The sequence below is a fragment of the Hirundo rustica genome, chromosome 4 (genome assembly GCF_015227805.2).
Source record: "Hirundo rustica isolate bHirRus1 chromosome 4, bHirRus1.pri.v3, whole genome shotgun sequence".
Lineage (NCBI taxonomy): Eukaryota > Metazoa > Chordata > Aves > Passeriformes > Hirundinidae > Hirundo > Hirundo rustica.
In genome coordinates, this window is record NC_053453.1 from 27,450,951 (window position 1) to 27,466,287 (window position 15,337).

The 15,337-nt window shown below is 34.4% G+C and overlaps 1 protein-coding gene across 1 annotated transcript in view; it reads left to right on the forward strand.

Annotated features, from left to right (window-relative positions):
- The window catches only part of IMMP2L (inner mitochondrial membrane peptidase subunit 2), a 423,567-nt gene that overhangs the window by 154,388 nt on the left and 253,842 nt on the right, over positions 1-15,337 (forward strand). The gene's annotated exons all lie outside the window — the stretch shown is intronic.

The window sequence follows — 15,337 nt, forward strand, 5'->3', positions numbered from 1 at the left end:
AATTTTGTCTTTTCACATGTGTTCTTAACTTCTGGAATACAGGGCATCCCTGATACTGAGGAGAATTACTCAGGTGTAAAATACTGTCTTTATTTGCTTATTCTTCCTTCCTTCTGTTCCAGGACAAATTCTGTCAAGTGCAACACAGATGTACTGGCAACTGTAAATAAGTGGCCTTTAGCAGACATGCTATGCCTGTGTGGCTCCTCAGTCAAATTGAAGCTGTGTCTGAGTATTAACCACACATAGTGGGAATTGATCCATTCTTTAGAGCAAAGCAAAAGCAAATTAAATGTATACTAGGTGGTAAATAGGGAGGTGTTTAGCATGTGCTCTTTTTTAATATAAACTTCTTAGCAAGAGCTTTTATTTCTAAAAGTGATTTAAAATAAAAGATTTTGATCTGATTGGCTAGAAAATCCATTAATTTTTCTTGTTATACAAAAGGTAGTGATTTGATTTCCTGATAAGAGTAGTGTTTGTGTAGTAATTCTGCAATAAAGTAGTCATTTTGTGAATATAAATAAATTAAATACATGTTAAAGATGCAGAAGGATAATTAAGACCCATTTCCAAGATAAAAGACAAATATTACCATCTTTTTATGTCACTTTGATAATAGTAGACACTGTGTTTTATGAAATTTTCCTAAACCTCTGTTGTCTTATTGCCATTGCATGTTGCTTTATCTGAACAAGAGAGAAAAGATTGAAGGAGATTTTATAAAACACTACTGGGCTTAAGACTCATTCAAAGTAATATCTTCTTCTGGATTAGTTAATTTTAATTCAAAGTCTGAAAAAGTTTCTTCATTTTTTAATATGTCTATGTTGCTTAGCTTGCATGTTGATAGCTAAACTGCTACCACTGAATTCATACCTTTGTGGAGGTAAATTTCAGTGAAATAGTTTTCGAAGGCTAATTCCTTTTTTGTAGCATCCTTGGTGGTGGTTTGGAGTTTAAGGCTTTTTGAGACATCAATTTTAGGCTAGTGGTTAAAGCAGTTATTACCGTAAGCCATGTTACTAACCTTTTCAAACTCTCTAATCTAGGGGAAAAAAAAAAAAAAAATCTCTATTCCTCAATGTAATTACAGTTACTTGAGTTCTAATATGGCCATTTTACCTTTCCTGCTCTTTTTTTTTTTTTTTTTTCCCTTGCTTATAGAAAAATCTTCTGACACACTATGATATTAATATCTTGGGGGAAAAAAATGATGTTGCATGGCAGCTTAACTGACTCTAAATATAAGGGATATTATTTTTTCAGTGTTAATATTGAATTTAGTGATCCATGTGGAATAAGTACTTGTATATTGTCCAAAATGCTTTTCCAAGCTGCATACAGTTAATAAGACACTTTTAGTCAATCAGTTTTTTTGGTGTGTGTCAAATTCACCATTTCCTGATTTTTACGAATGACAATTTTATTTAGTAAGGTTTTCCATCAATAATGCTGCTTTTGCATTTATGTACTCAGAATCTTTTGAACACTTGACTGTCTTATGTTGAATATAGTGATGCTTGATTTCTACTTGGAACAGAAGTTGATGGAGCAAATGGTGCAGCCACCACAAATTGCCAGTTCTGAGTTTATAGGCACTTACATGCCTAAGTATGTGCTAAACTTTATTCTAGTACCTAGTCTTAAACTCAATGATTGCTAGAATAAAAAAGTGTGAACATGTCCTTGCATATACTAACCTTATGAGCATAATTTAAATGCTGATCTTTGTTGATTTTGTTGTTCTAAATGAGGGAATCAAAGTTGTAACTTCTATTCTTTGTAGTAGTTACTGGTTATTATAAGTAACATTAATGCATGCTACAGGAAATATGCATCTGTAATTTTTATATGTAATAAGTAGGGAAGAGATTGTGAGTTACTCTCCTATGAAATGATCAGAAATCAATCCTTTTGCTTTAAATAAAAGGAAGAAAACAAGTATAAGCTAACTAGTTGCTCATAAAAATTGAGAGAATTGTTCAGTGTAACATCTTGAAGCAATTAAAAAATGACATAACTAGTACAGGAAACTTGAATAAGCAGTAGAAAATATGAATTTCTCTCTCCAGTTTTTAACTAGATACACTATATTGTATTGCACACAAGGGAAAAATATCCATCTACTTTTTAAAGCAGTAATTCGTGCTGAGTGGATATAAGCAGTCATTCAGTGAATGATTGATTTTACAGTATTGTAAACTGGGTTGGAAACTTGGGCATTCATTGCACTGTATGCAATTAAAATTTGTATATAAAGTTCACATTAAAGTGGCTGTTTTATTAGGAAAATATTTTAAAAGTGACACCGGACCGTCTTAAATGGGAAAGATGTTCTTTTAGCAGTATCTACAAATCAGTTGAAGTGTGAAATCAGTGCAAGAGTGAAGTATATAGAAAAAAATTTTGAAAAGTTACTAAATATTTTGGCTTTCTGTGTTTAAGTAAGTTAAGAACTATGAAAAATCTTTAAGAGCTTTGATATTCTAAACTAATATGAAACATTTCATAAGTACTCTTTAGTTATTTTGACAATAATATCAAAGTCTCAAGCTTTTATAGAAGAGTTTCAGTTCTAAGGAAGCTTTAAAGGACATTTGGTTTAACCCCTCTGCAATGAGCAGGCACATCTTCCACTAGGTTAGGCTACAGCTCTGTCCAGCCTGGCCTTGAACATTTCCAGAGAAGAGACACCCACCTCCTCTCTGGCCAGCCTGTGCTAGTGTCTGAACAAGTTCATTGTAATGAATGATCAACTGAATGCTTGCTTAGTATGAAGTTACATTGAATAAGTTGACCTTACTGGTCTGACTAGTATGACCAGGAAGAACCTGATTCTGCAAGAGAACAGAGATCTCCTTTTTACTTACCTATCTGATGCTTTATTGTGGAATTAGAAAGTAGACTCTGTGGAGGAGACTACACAAGTGAAAGGTTTTGAATAAATATGGACTTAAATATTACAAGTTCTTCAATCATTAGCAATTTGACAAAAGGAATGAATTATTGCTGCTGTACCATGATTCACTTGTTAGTTTGAGGAACAAGGATTAATGGAGACCTATATGACTCAAGATTTTAAGAAACAGATGCTCTGTTTAATTAATTAAGCAATTAAATCATTGCTTCTTATATTTTCCATTTGGTTTCTGAAGGAATATAAGAAAATTACAGGATTAGGGATGAAGGTGGAGTTTAGACTGTCTCTAACTGTTTGGCAAGTGCCTTCAGAGAAGATGTCAAGTTCATGTGCATCAGCCGTAGATATAGACTATGGAAGTAATCAAACTTACTAAACTGGCTTTTTCTGAGATGAGGATACCAAACTCAATTCAATGTTTTTAATTATTGCTTCAAATGAAAGAGCATAATAATATCAGAAGGTAGGTGCTTTTTTAAAATAGCTAATTAGGGTTGGCTCTCCTGAATTGGTTCCTTAGGACATTTTGACCCTGGTTGGTGCTGTCAATTTGAATGATTATTAGGGTCTCAAAGGTAGAAGCACAGGTTGTTCACTTTAGTAGCAGGCAGTTCTTTTGCCTGTGGTCAAAAAGCAAATGGTTTCTGTGGTGTAGTGTGTTTGAAGTCCTAGAGAAAACTAGTCAAAGTGTTTGTCAGCATACGTCAGATCCAATAAGCCTACCCCAATCAATTCTTATTGCCTGTGGTGGTGATGTTGTGGTGAGAGTTTATTTTGTGCTGTACAGGAGAAAAATGTGAATAAGTTTGCGAAAGTCCTCTAATGAAATATTTTTAATTAGAAGCTATTTTTAAACTAGAAAAAAACACTTATTTACATATAGAGTGATTGTTGGATTAAGCCAGTCATCACCTCAGATATTGTTACTTATAATACTTTTATTGATAAAATAACCTTCGAAATTATGTTAGAGATGTTAATAGAGATGTTCATAGAGATCCTATGAACTTCATGTTGCTGGTAGGATTTTATTTAGTCTGCTAGTACCGACTTTGGTGCATCGTAGGACTCAGGGAGGTTCTTGTCCTGATGCCATAAATGAGATGTTACTGTGGTTCTGTCTCCCAAGGTCCAGCCAGTGGTGAGGCTAAGCATATATACTGCACAGGCAGAAGCACGCACCATGCAGTACACACACATAACTGACCACACAGATAACACAGAAAGAAAAGTTTCTGTATCAGCACCAGTGTAAGCACACAAACATGAACAGGATGGGTAGCCAGCTGATGAGGGCTGGAGTTTGTTATGGCTTTCGTTCACTCATCCACAACATATGAGTTTCTGCAATCAATTATTCCACCCAGAATTGCGTCTCTGTGTCTTACAGTTACTGGCAATAAGAGCTATGAGTCCCCAGATCTGCAGTCCTTCTGGAATGTCTCATCCAATAGAGGCTTCAGCTCAGCCTGGGGTTCTATAGTAGATTTTGCACACACACAGAGATTAGACAGCAAATTTACACAGGAAATAGTTGAGACTAGAGTTTAGTAAAATAGATTGTGGTGATCAGGTACAACATTTTGCCAGGCAAATGTACTGACCAGCCACTGGCTTACATGTGAGTGGCCCCTATTTTCCTTATGTTTTCCTTAGAATCAAAATGGTTCAAGTCAGAAGGGATATTTAAAGGTCTCCTAGTTCCATCCCTGTGGGCAGGGTTATTTTTCACTGGATTAGGTTGCCCAAATCACCATCCAACCTCACCTCATTTGCTTCCAAAGATGGAGAATACTGAACTTGTCCAGACTACATGTTCCGCATAACTTTTTGAGCCAGGTAAGAGGCAGCCCTAGCAGAGGGAATGTGTTCTTGGACCTGACAGTCACCAACATACGCGAGCTAAGCGGGGATGAGAAGGTTGGGGGCAGCCTGGGTGGCAGTGATCATGCATTGGTTGTAGTCCTGAGGGATATGGGTCAGGTATACAGTACAGTTAGGCCGCTGAAATTTAGGAAAGCAAACTTCCAGCTCTTCAAGGAGGTAGTCAATAGGATCCCCTGGGAGACTGACTTTTGGGGACAAGGGAGCAGATCAGAGCTCACAGATCTTTAAGAAAGTCTTCCATAGAGCAAAAGAGGTAGAAATGCCCAGGAGCATGAAATAGGGCAAGAGAGGCAAAAGCCTGGCATGGCTGAGTAGGGACCTGCTGGTGAAACTAAAGGCAAAGAAGCAAATCCATAAGCAGTGGAAACAAGTACTGGTAACCCAAGACGAGCACAGAGGTGAAGGTTGTTTGTGTAGGGATGGGGTGAGGAAGGCCAAGGAGAAGCTGGAACTGAACTTGACAAGGTACACAAAGAGTAACAGCAAGGGTTCCTACAGGTATGTTAACCAGAAAAGGAAGGTCAAAGAAGGTGTAAACCTGCTGATAAACAATGCTGATGAACTGGTAACAATGATAATGAGAAGGCTGAGGTACTCAACTTTTTTGCCTCAGTCTTCAATAACAACCTCTCCTTCCGTGTTTCTAGTGGATGGACAGTGGGATGGGGACTGTGGAAGCAAAGTCCCTCCTCTGTAAGTAAAAATCAGGTCCATGACTACCTGAAGAACCTGAATGTATATAAGCCTATGGGACCTCACAACATGCATCCAAGTCCTGAGGGAATTGGCTGATGTAGTTGTCAAGCCACAAAGGATTCTGTGATGGTATGGAACAAAACCATACCCCAAAGAAATTAAATTTCACAATAACTGAAACAGTACACAAGGAAAGACTTTCTGGTTTATAAGTTTCATGCTTTTTGGAAGAGATATTACGTTGGTTGGTTAGAGCATGGTGCTAGGAATGGTAAGGTCATGGGTTCAATCCCTGCACACAGTATTCATTTGAACTGGACTTGGTGATCCTTGTGGGTCCCTTCCAACTCTGAATATTCTTTGGCTCTGTGAATTTGAATCTTTTTCTCATATTCATGGATTTATTCAAAATTTTTTACATTTCAGAAAAATATATGCTAGTTATAACTGGTTACTCATGTCTGTGTTGGTAAAAAAAGAAGGAAATACTCATATATACAGTTTCACCGTCTGCTGCTTCCATTTATGCAAAATCATGCCATTTAGATATGTTGCAGAGCATCATAATGAAAATGGTAGAACATGAGAAAAGGTATGTAAGAAATTCCTAAGGATTTTGTTTAAAAAATTGGAGTAAATATATTGGAAATAAAGTATGGCTACATGTTGAAAGAATCTGGAAATATCTGTCTGCATTAGGAATATATTTTTTAAATTTGGATATTTAAGAGGCCTTACCACCTACTGAAATTGTAACATCTCTTTAAGAACTCTTGTAATAGTTTAAAAAAAGTGCAAGGATATTCCTGTGTGAAACTTCAGCGTCATTTCAGCTAAGAAGTTTTTTGCTTCTCTGAGCAGGTTACACTGCATATATATTCTCTGGGGATAAAATTCCTCTGCAGAATTATTCACATTGGAAGATAAGTCGTCTATTCAACGTCATGCTCAAAACAGGGTCAATTATGAATCAGATAATTTTGCTTATAATTGTGTACCATATCTCTGCAACCTATTCCCAAGATATTTTTTCCTCATAATTAATTATTTTTCCTATATCTAGGTAAATCCCCTTCCCCCTAACTTCTGTTTTAGGTTTTTGTCAATCATTTTCCTGCTGTGCACCTCAGTAATCAGCCTGATTCTGTCTTCTCAGTAGCTAGCTCTTAGATGCGGGAAGGTTGCTACTTATTCTTCTCAAACCTTCTTTTTTCCCCAGGCTGAACAAGCCCAGGTGCCTCAGAATTTCTTCTTAGGAGTAGAGATCTGGGTCTTGGCATCTTGGAAACCTCCTGATAAGCTTGCTACAGTTGTTCAATGTCTCATATAGAGCTGGGCAAGTAGGGAAGCAAATTTAGACAAAGTATTATAGAGGAAGTCTAACAAGTGCTGAATGAAGGGGCATTCTTTTCCTCAGTTTTCTAATAGTTTCATGTTAAAACAGCCCAGTATCCTGTTGGCCAGCTGTGCTTAGGAGCCCCAGGGCATTTTCAGGAGAGCTGCTAGGAGTGAGGCAGTCACAGGTGTTAGTGCTTTACATGTGTCCTTGCTGAATTTCACATCAGTCTGTTGGCGTAATTCTCCAGCATTTTTAGATTCTTTTAAATGACAGCCCTGTGGTTAAATGTATTGATTGCATTCTCCAAATAAGTATTGTCAGATTTATAAGGATTTTGTTTCCTCCTCCAGGTCATTAATAAGCAAGTTGAATCGCAGAGTACAGCCCTGAGGAATATCACTTGCAACTGGTCTCAAACCAGTACAAATCATTGACCTCTACCCTTTGAGTGTGGAATGATGTTGTCCAGACTACCATGGCTAGTACTCTGCATTTTAGCATCTTGGTTTATACAATCTACGTGGGAATGATATTGGTGTGCCTTTCTCTCAAACTAATAATGTACAAATGCACTTGGACCTGAGCTAGAAAACCATTGAAAGGCTTCACAGCTCTGTATGGACTTCTAAATCCAGATCTCTCCAAATTGCAATGGAGAGGCAGCTTTACTTGTAAATATATTCAGAGATTCAGCAGATCAGCTCTGTTTAAGTTACAGACACCTAGTTGGCTTATTCAGTCTCAATTCCATGCTTTCACTGATTTCTCAGTTAGTTTGCTAAGAGTTTTAAAACAGGTTTTAAAAAATTCTTATAAGAATTAGGTTTCTGTTGCTGTATTCTGACAGACTCATTTGCACTGGTCATTATTTTAGTATATAAATTAATATATTAACTTTTATATCTTAATTTTAAACAGGATCCTTCTTGTCTTCCCTCTTTTCTCCTCTTAATATAATTGATTGTGTTTTCTTTGTTTTTCCCTCTGTTCTTAGTCTTCTCTTTTCTTTTTCTTCAAGCTATTATTCTATGTAACAATGATTGGCTTCTTTTTTGGTGGAATACACTTGCTTTCAACATCATTTAAAGCAAACTCAAATACCTTCCAGTGTCTTTCATTATTGCCTTTAAATGGATTTTGTAGTTAATCCTTCAGAATTAATTATTTTTAAAGAACTTTGATGCTTCTTATAAACAATATTTGGTATTGCTTTGGCTCTGGTAATATTAAGAAAAATTACAAACCTAATTTTCATTGGGTATTAGTGGCATTATAATTGATACTGTTAAGCAGCTCCTGGACCTTGAGCTCTTTCTTTAATTAGAGGCAGTAGTGTCTCCTTCCCTCTGAGATTTCCTTATGAAAGTATTTTGCTTAATAACACAGTGTTATCAGCTTTCAATTGTCTTCTTAATGAAACCTCCCAAATGAGACCACCTGTCACTGCCTTCTGCATATTAGCCAGAATTTCCAAACATGCTCTTTGTCATTGCTTAAGCACTTTTTTCCACTTTCTAATAAATATTTTTGTTCTTGTTTATGATCAGTATTGTAACTTTTTCCTTGATACATGATCATAAGGTGTGGAAATTATAGTTTTTCTCCTTAGCATTATTTCAGAATAATCTGAAATATTAAAAAAAAAACCAAAAAAAAACCAAAAAAAACCCCCAAAAAACAAAACAGCAACAAAGCAATTTTAAAAAATGTATATAGCTTTTTTCTGTACTAAATATTTTTGGCCAAATCAAAGCACATAGGGCTGCTGTCTTCTTTTCATTCCCCTTTTTTTAAAAGTCTTGTCTTTATTTGAAACTTTTATGTATGTATTTCAGGGTTAGGGTTATATATATATATATCAGGGTATCCTCAAGCTCACTTGTTTTCCTTGAATCTTTATTTATATATTTATCATTATTTTTTCTTAACTTCTGCTAATACTGTCACTTCTTGTTTAAAATTTGCGTGACCATTAACTACTCTGTTGTTATGTTTAATTACTCAGTTTCCAGGATGGTCTGTTAGACACAGTGCCTTCTCTTGTTCCTTTTTCCTTCTTAAACCTTTTGTCTATCTTATTTTTCTCCTTACATGTCTTTAAACCTACTTGTAGCACCTATTTCTTAATTCAGCTTATTTCTTTCTCTTACTTATTGATTTGATCATGTTGCAAACTTGTTCTTTTAGCAGTTTTGGTTCTTTTGGCCACACTTTTACAGCTCTTTTCTGGTTTATTCTAAAGTATTTGTTCCATCTTATGTTACAATTGGTTTTAACTGTTCATTTATCTCCCTTTGAGTCTCTAAAGTTTCTAATTTTTCTTCACTTTTACCAGTAATACTTAAATGATCTGCACTTTATTTGTTAGCAACATATGAAGGTGTCTAATTAACTATTTTTTGTTTTAATTACTTTTTTCCTTTCTTATATTTTGTCAATTTTGAGAAAGTTTTCATGTGCTTGTTTAAGGTAAACCCCTACTCAACGTAAAGTCCTCACATTATACATAAAGTTTGTCATTTTAATGTAAGTGTTCTAGCAAGAAGCATTTAGTTTATTTATACACAACCACTGTGGTGGAATATAAGTTTTGACAAGAGAAAAGCAGAGTTCTTTGCTAGAATGATAAAAACGAAATGCTGATAGTGGGACCACAATGTTGTATAATGTAGAAGAACTGAGAATTTTCATGTGTGGGATAACTGGAGCAAAAATAAAAAAAAAATCAAGTGAAGGAGAAAAAAGAAAGAAGACAAGTTAAAGCCTAACAAATTATGTAGGATGATAATTTATAGTTAGAGATGAATAGCAGGGGGAGACTCTTGGGAACTTTTTAGGTCAGGAGGAGTAAGGATCTGAGGTAAACCTATATTGTTTGTGGTATCTTAAAATAAAGTCATTCAGAATATATGTATGGCTTATCATTTTGTTTGCAGCTAGATAATATCTGAACATATAGAATTTTTTTTGCTGGTGTTTAATTTTCTACACTATCCAGCATTTCTTTGATGGATATTGAATTATTTAATCCTAAAACAGATGCTCTCCACAAAATATTCTATTCTAAGCATTTTAAATAAATAATATTGTTCTTTTCCCATTTTGTCTTAATTAAAAATATATGCAATGTTTTCAATTAAATGAATGATGCATATTGCATTTATACTGTCTTTAGTAGAGCTGTGCAGATGAAAATCCTTGAGTGCTCTCAATCAGGTAGATAGGTTCATATGGCCAGGCTTTTGGTCATCCAGGGGCATTCTCTGTGAAGTCCAAACCACCTTAACAGGTTATCTGTTATCTTAACAGTGCAAATTATACACCTAAATGCTTTCAGTGCATGAGGAAGTACTGGTAGGTAGTTGTCTACCTCTCAATGGGGCACAGAAAAGATTTACAACCCTTTGACAATATATTTCTGTTTCTTTTGTTCTAAACCTTTAGTTAATTGCAGAGGTGTTTAATCCTTGATATATGTGCTTTGGTGTGATGTGTTTATTGATATATGCTTATAAATTGTTGTATGCATTTGAAAGGCTGGATGAATAATAAGATTATTCTCTTTCTGATTTTTTTTTTCCTAATAATCCAGATATTGCAAAAGCTACAAATAACTTCAAATTGCTCTACCTGTAGTGGACATCCTCCATTTTACTCAGCTTTCCTAAAACCAAGGGGGAGAAAGGGGACTTTATTTAGCATAATACTATTAAAGCAGAGCTGACTGCTGAAGTAGGTTAGGGAATAGACTGCAGAGTTTTCAGGGTTGCAATTTTCTTCTGGCTACACTTGAAATTGCCTTCAAATCTGTAGAGCAATTCAGCTTTTTTGTTGGTGGTGTTTTTTGTTGTTGTTTTTCTTCCATGTCATTGATAATTACAAAATGATAACAAATATCATAGAGAAGAATACTCTGGAAGTAGTCTAGGAAGTAGAATACCCTGGAAGTAGTCTAGTTCATCAGAGGCTGGGAAAAAGATGAAGTATTAATGAAGTAGAAAGTAGTTAAAAAGGAGGGCTGTTGCTGATGTAATTTTGTGTAAGAGCAAACAGTAGATGATTGCTGAGTGAAGTAATGAAACGTGAAGGGTACAAGAGAGGTTGTATTTTGTGGAAGGTAGGAAAGGAAGTAATTTTTAATTGGACTTCAAGCGCCTGAAAGGCAACAAGGTGAATTGGACATGATACACTTGTAGGTGTTGTGACATTGGTCTATACTGCTATGAACTTGTCAAACTGAAAGTCTGGAAGTCCTGGTCATCCTAGCTCGAGTAAAGAAATCCTTTTACATTCCTGCAGAATAAATGGAATTGGGATAGCGGTGTGCATGTGCTATATATTTTAGGTATTGATAGTTTAAATTGTGCAAGCAGGTATTTTAGGAGAAAGCATTATTTCATATTTTGGAATACATTGTGTAACACATGAATATTCAGTATAGCACTTAGTTTGCTAAAAATGGGCATGCACTTATCACGAATACCTTCACAGCATTTATGAAATAAATTATGGAATACTTTAATATCCCATTTTATATTAATTGTTAAGGTAATATTAATCTAAGATACTATAATTGATAGCAGCAATTTAACTTAATCCTTTTATTACCTGGTACATAAAGAAAAACATATCTGATTATTCTAATTTAATGATGTTTGTTGCTTTACTATAGCGAGACTAATTCTAAATGGTTGGGGTTTTTTATTTGACGTAGTTAATGGGCATTTTACATTCAATTAAAAGTGATAATTCTGACTCTATTTGTAGCCCCTTTATATTCCATTTATGTGTTGGAATATTTAGGAATAGATGATTTTCATCATCTGTTTCTGTATCCTATGAAATCATTCTGTCATTATGTCAAAAGTGTATTTTAGCTGTCTTTAGTAGACTTCAGACACTAACCCACTTTCTCTGGTGTTACAAAGTATTCAGCTGTATGCTTTTCAGTTGAGCTGACATTCATGCTAGAGACAAAACAAAAAGAAGTTATAAATATTAACAGTACAGAGTAAAATTTCGTACAAAAAATGTATGAAATGAATGTATGTATAACAAGATTCTGCCCTCAAAAGTTATTCCCAGCAGCCATCTCAAGGAATCTGACTTGTGCTCACATGCTAAATGACAAAACTGTAAACTCTTTGACCTGTAAAGTGTAGTATATGAATGCTGAAAGGCTTTCTTTATAGAATCTAGCTCTGGACTGGAAGAAATGTGTATAGAAGATGACACCAGCACTGAATTTGATGTATTTTTGTGATTCACAAAAGCATTATGGCTATTTGGAGCGCAGTGTGAAATTGTCATCAACATGGATAACGAACAATAGCTTCGTAAGGGTGAGGCAGATGGGGTTGTTTTCCACTTATCTAATTGTAATGTTAAAAAGAACATCAGCTATTTTAGGATCAGGAATAGGCCATCTGCCCAAATTCCATGCCCTTCCAGCTTTATCTAACTCCCATATTGTTATTATTTTTATCTGAATGTTGTTAAATTATTTCCACTTTGTTTCTTTGAGAGATGCTTCGTCTCATTACCTGAGCAGCTTTACAGCTAGGTTTTATCTAAGAATGCCAGGCCTTTCTTTAATAATTGTATTTTTCTATTCAAATAGTTTGCCTCAAAGTATTAAGTTTCATTGATAATTTTTTTAATAAGTCAGACAACATCTGTCCTTACTGGAAGTGTTGGAAATGATGTGACAGTCTGGCAACAATAGTAGCAGGAAATAAGCAAAGAACCCACAGGGAGCATTGAAAGGAACAGAGAATTTGCATCAAGGCAAAGAAAAGGGCTTTGGGAAAAAGGGTCTAAAAATAATTGAAGCTGAGAGACAGAAAGATAAGCAAGTGAGAGACATTTGTAAAAAGCATTTTTTAGCTGAAAGAAGAATTTAATTTGTAGTTTTCAGCTTTATCTGAAGGAAGGAATGATTTAATAAAAGGTTGTTTTGAAGGTACTTCAATATATCTGCAGCATTATAACTCTCAGAATAATATAGTTGAGTAGGTAGGTATACAACACATGTACTTAAAGTTCTTCTTGATTGTTCAAAAGAACAAGTTTTTTAAACATGATGTCCAATTGGCTTAACCTTCTATCTCTTTTTGGTCACCCCAGCTGTAGAAATGAAACACTACTGAATGTAACCTGAAAAATAACATAATCACAGTCAGTCACACATCATAGGGTCCATTTTCATTATTCATTACTATTTTTACTGTGTTCCTATGCTATTTACAAAGGTTACTTGTACATTTTGTCTCAGAATATTGGAGTACAGCTAATCATGGACAGAATATAGTCTAGTACTTCATTTACACACCACCCTATAATGGAAACATTGAAGAGGACGCAACTCCTTTAGAATTTTTATTGAAGGTGAAGTGAATAGCTCAAGTCTGTTTCAAAGCACAGTTCTGACTAGACAGGTTATGATTGTGTATTTTAACATTCCAATCATGCAAAGCTTGCCAAGTTTCAGTAATATATTGAATTTATCCATATAAATGAGTAATTGCAATTCTCTTGTTCAATATGAAACTTCTGTAATTGTCATATGTGGAAACGAAGTTTGGTGGATTTTTCTTTAATTTTCACAAACTTTATCTAGCTTAATTTTTTTCTCTGTCTTGATTTCATGTTTACTGAATGTTTAGATGATCTTTCTCTTATTTTGATAATCCTTCTCTTTTTTGTTGTAGTTTAGCATTTTCCCTGAGTATCTATGTAGTCTTTTCCTGAGAAAATTGGTTCCAAATATTTCCAATGGTATTAAAGGAAAAGCTATTTAAATTACACATTTGGTACATCATTCAACTGACCTGCCAAAACACTAGGTTTGGAAAGTCAACCAATATTCCTGAAAGATGTGGGGTTTTTTTTTTCCTACTTAGCTGGCAATACCATGATTTTTTTTTTTTTACTCTGATATATTTCTAGTCATCTGGTTTCTGACTTCTGTAAAAGCTGCATGCAATTGTTAATATTTTTTCACGTATGTCTTCTAACCTTTAGCATGAAGTGAGCTTTCAGACTCTTTTTGCTCTTTTGGGTTGTGTTCAATGGCTGTCTCCTATATTTCATTTAGCTCTATACTTCTAAATGTCTTCTGAAGTTTTAATAATGAACTTTTCATTCTTCCTGTATACTTTCTTCCATGTAAAATTTATTGTCTCATCAGTGCCATACATCCCCTCTATTCAGTTTGATAATAATTATTTTCTTCCTTATGTCTGACAGAGTGCTGCTTTTCAGTTTTTTTCTTGCAGCTTTTCTAGAATTGTCTGGTGTGTGAATTTATTTTCTGTACTACATAGCAACCTGTTTCAGAAATGTCTCTTCTGGCTTCAGATAAAAAAGAATATCTTATGAGATTATTGTTGATTGTTGTGTCTTACTGGCCAGCATAAGATTATGGAAAGAATCTCATTTTCTATTTTAAGTTATCTTGAGGTCACTACTTCAGGCTATATAAGCAGAATAAGTTTTATTAGAGAATTCTGGAAATGGAAGTTTCCTTTTAGGTTATAAATCAACAAACATGTTTTTCTCCAGTCTTCTATCTAGGTTTTATGGGTACTTTTAGGAGTTATGATTTCACATCATTTTAGCTGAACTAGAAACTGAAATGTTCCTATATAAGATAGCATTTGACTGTGTTATCTGATGAAATATTGCAATTTATTTTTTTTTAATGTCAGCCTTTTTTTTAACCAAAAAGTAAATGCTTAATCTTTTTATAAATAAAACATTATCTTTCAGTCTAGTTGCTGATAGAAAAAAAAGTAATATAAATTAATTTAAAAGGGGTTTTTTTCAGTATTGTATTTTTGGTATTTCCTAGCCAGATATTTCAAATACTTACACTTGTCTTCTCTCTTTCATTAGTGGTAAATTTCAGAATGAGGTTTGCTGTTAAATGCCAAAGAAAAGTTAATCTATTTCTATTCTTCTGGTTTGAATAACCAGTAAGTACTGCTCTTAATGCATTAATGTGTTAAAGCATTTTAATGCATTCCTGGGAGAAAACTATGAAATAAATGGAAACAGGTTTGTAACAATACCTTTCTCTTTCTGAGGAAATTAAATATAGTTCCTTATCAGCTTCTACCCCCATTAAAGAGTAAGCATCCCAATTAATTAAATACATGAAAATTTTAGCCCTATGCCTTATGTAGAAAAAACCCCCAACCTTTGTGTAAATGAGGAGATTATGAAGAAGCATACTTTAGCACAACTAAGTTATTTCTACGATTTTTAAGAAATTCTTCTTTGCTAAAGAAAAACCTGTGGTTACTTTTTTTTTTTTTTTTGCATGCTTGTGCAAAAATACAAGTTAATAAGCATTATGCTATTAAAGCTACAAGGTGGATTTATTACTTCCTAAGGACTTGAGGCTTATATAGGATATCTGTATAAGGAATAGCTGTCCATTTTTATATATAGCTACACAAGAATTCCATTTCTCACTTGTTGCTTCTGTG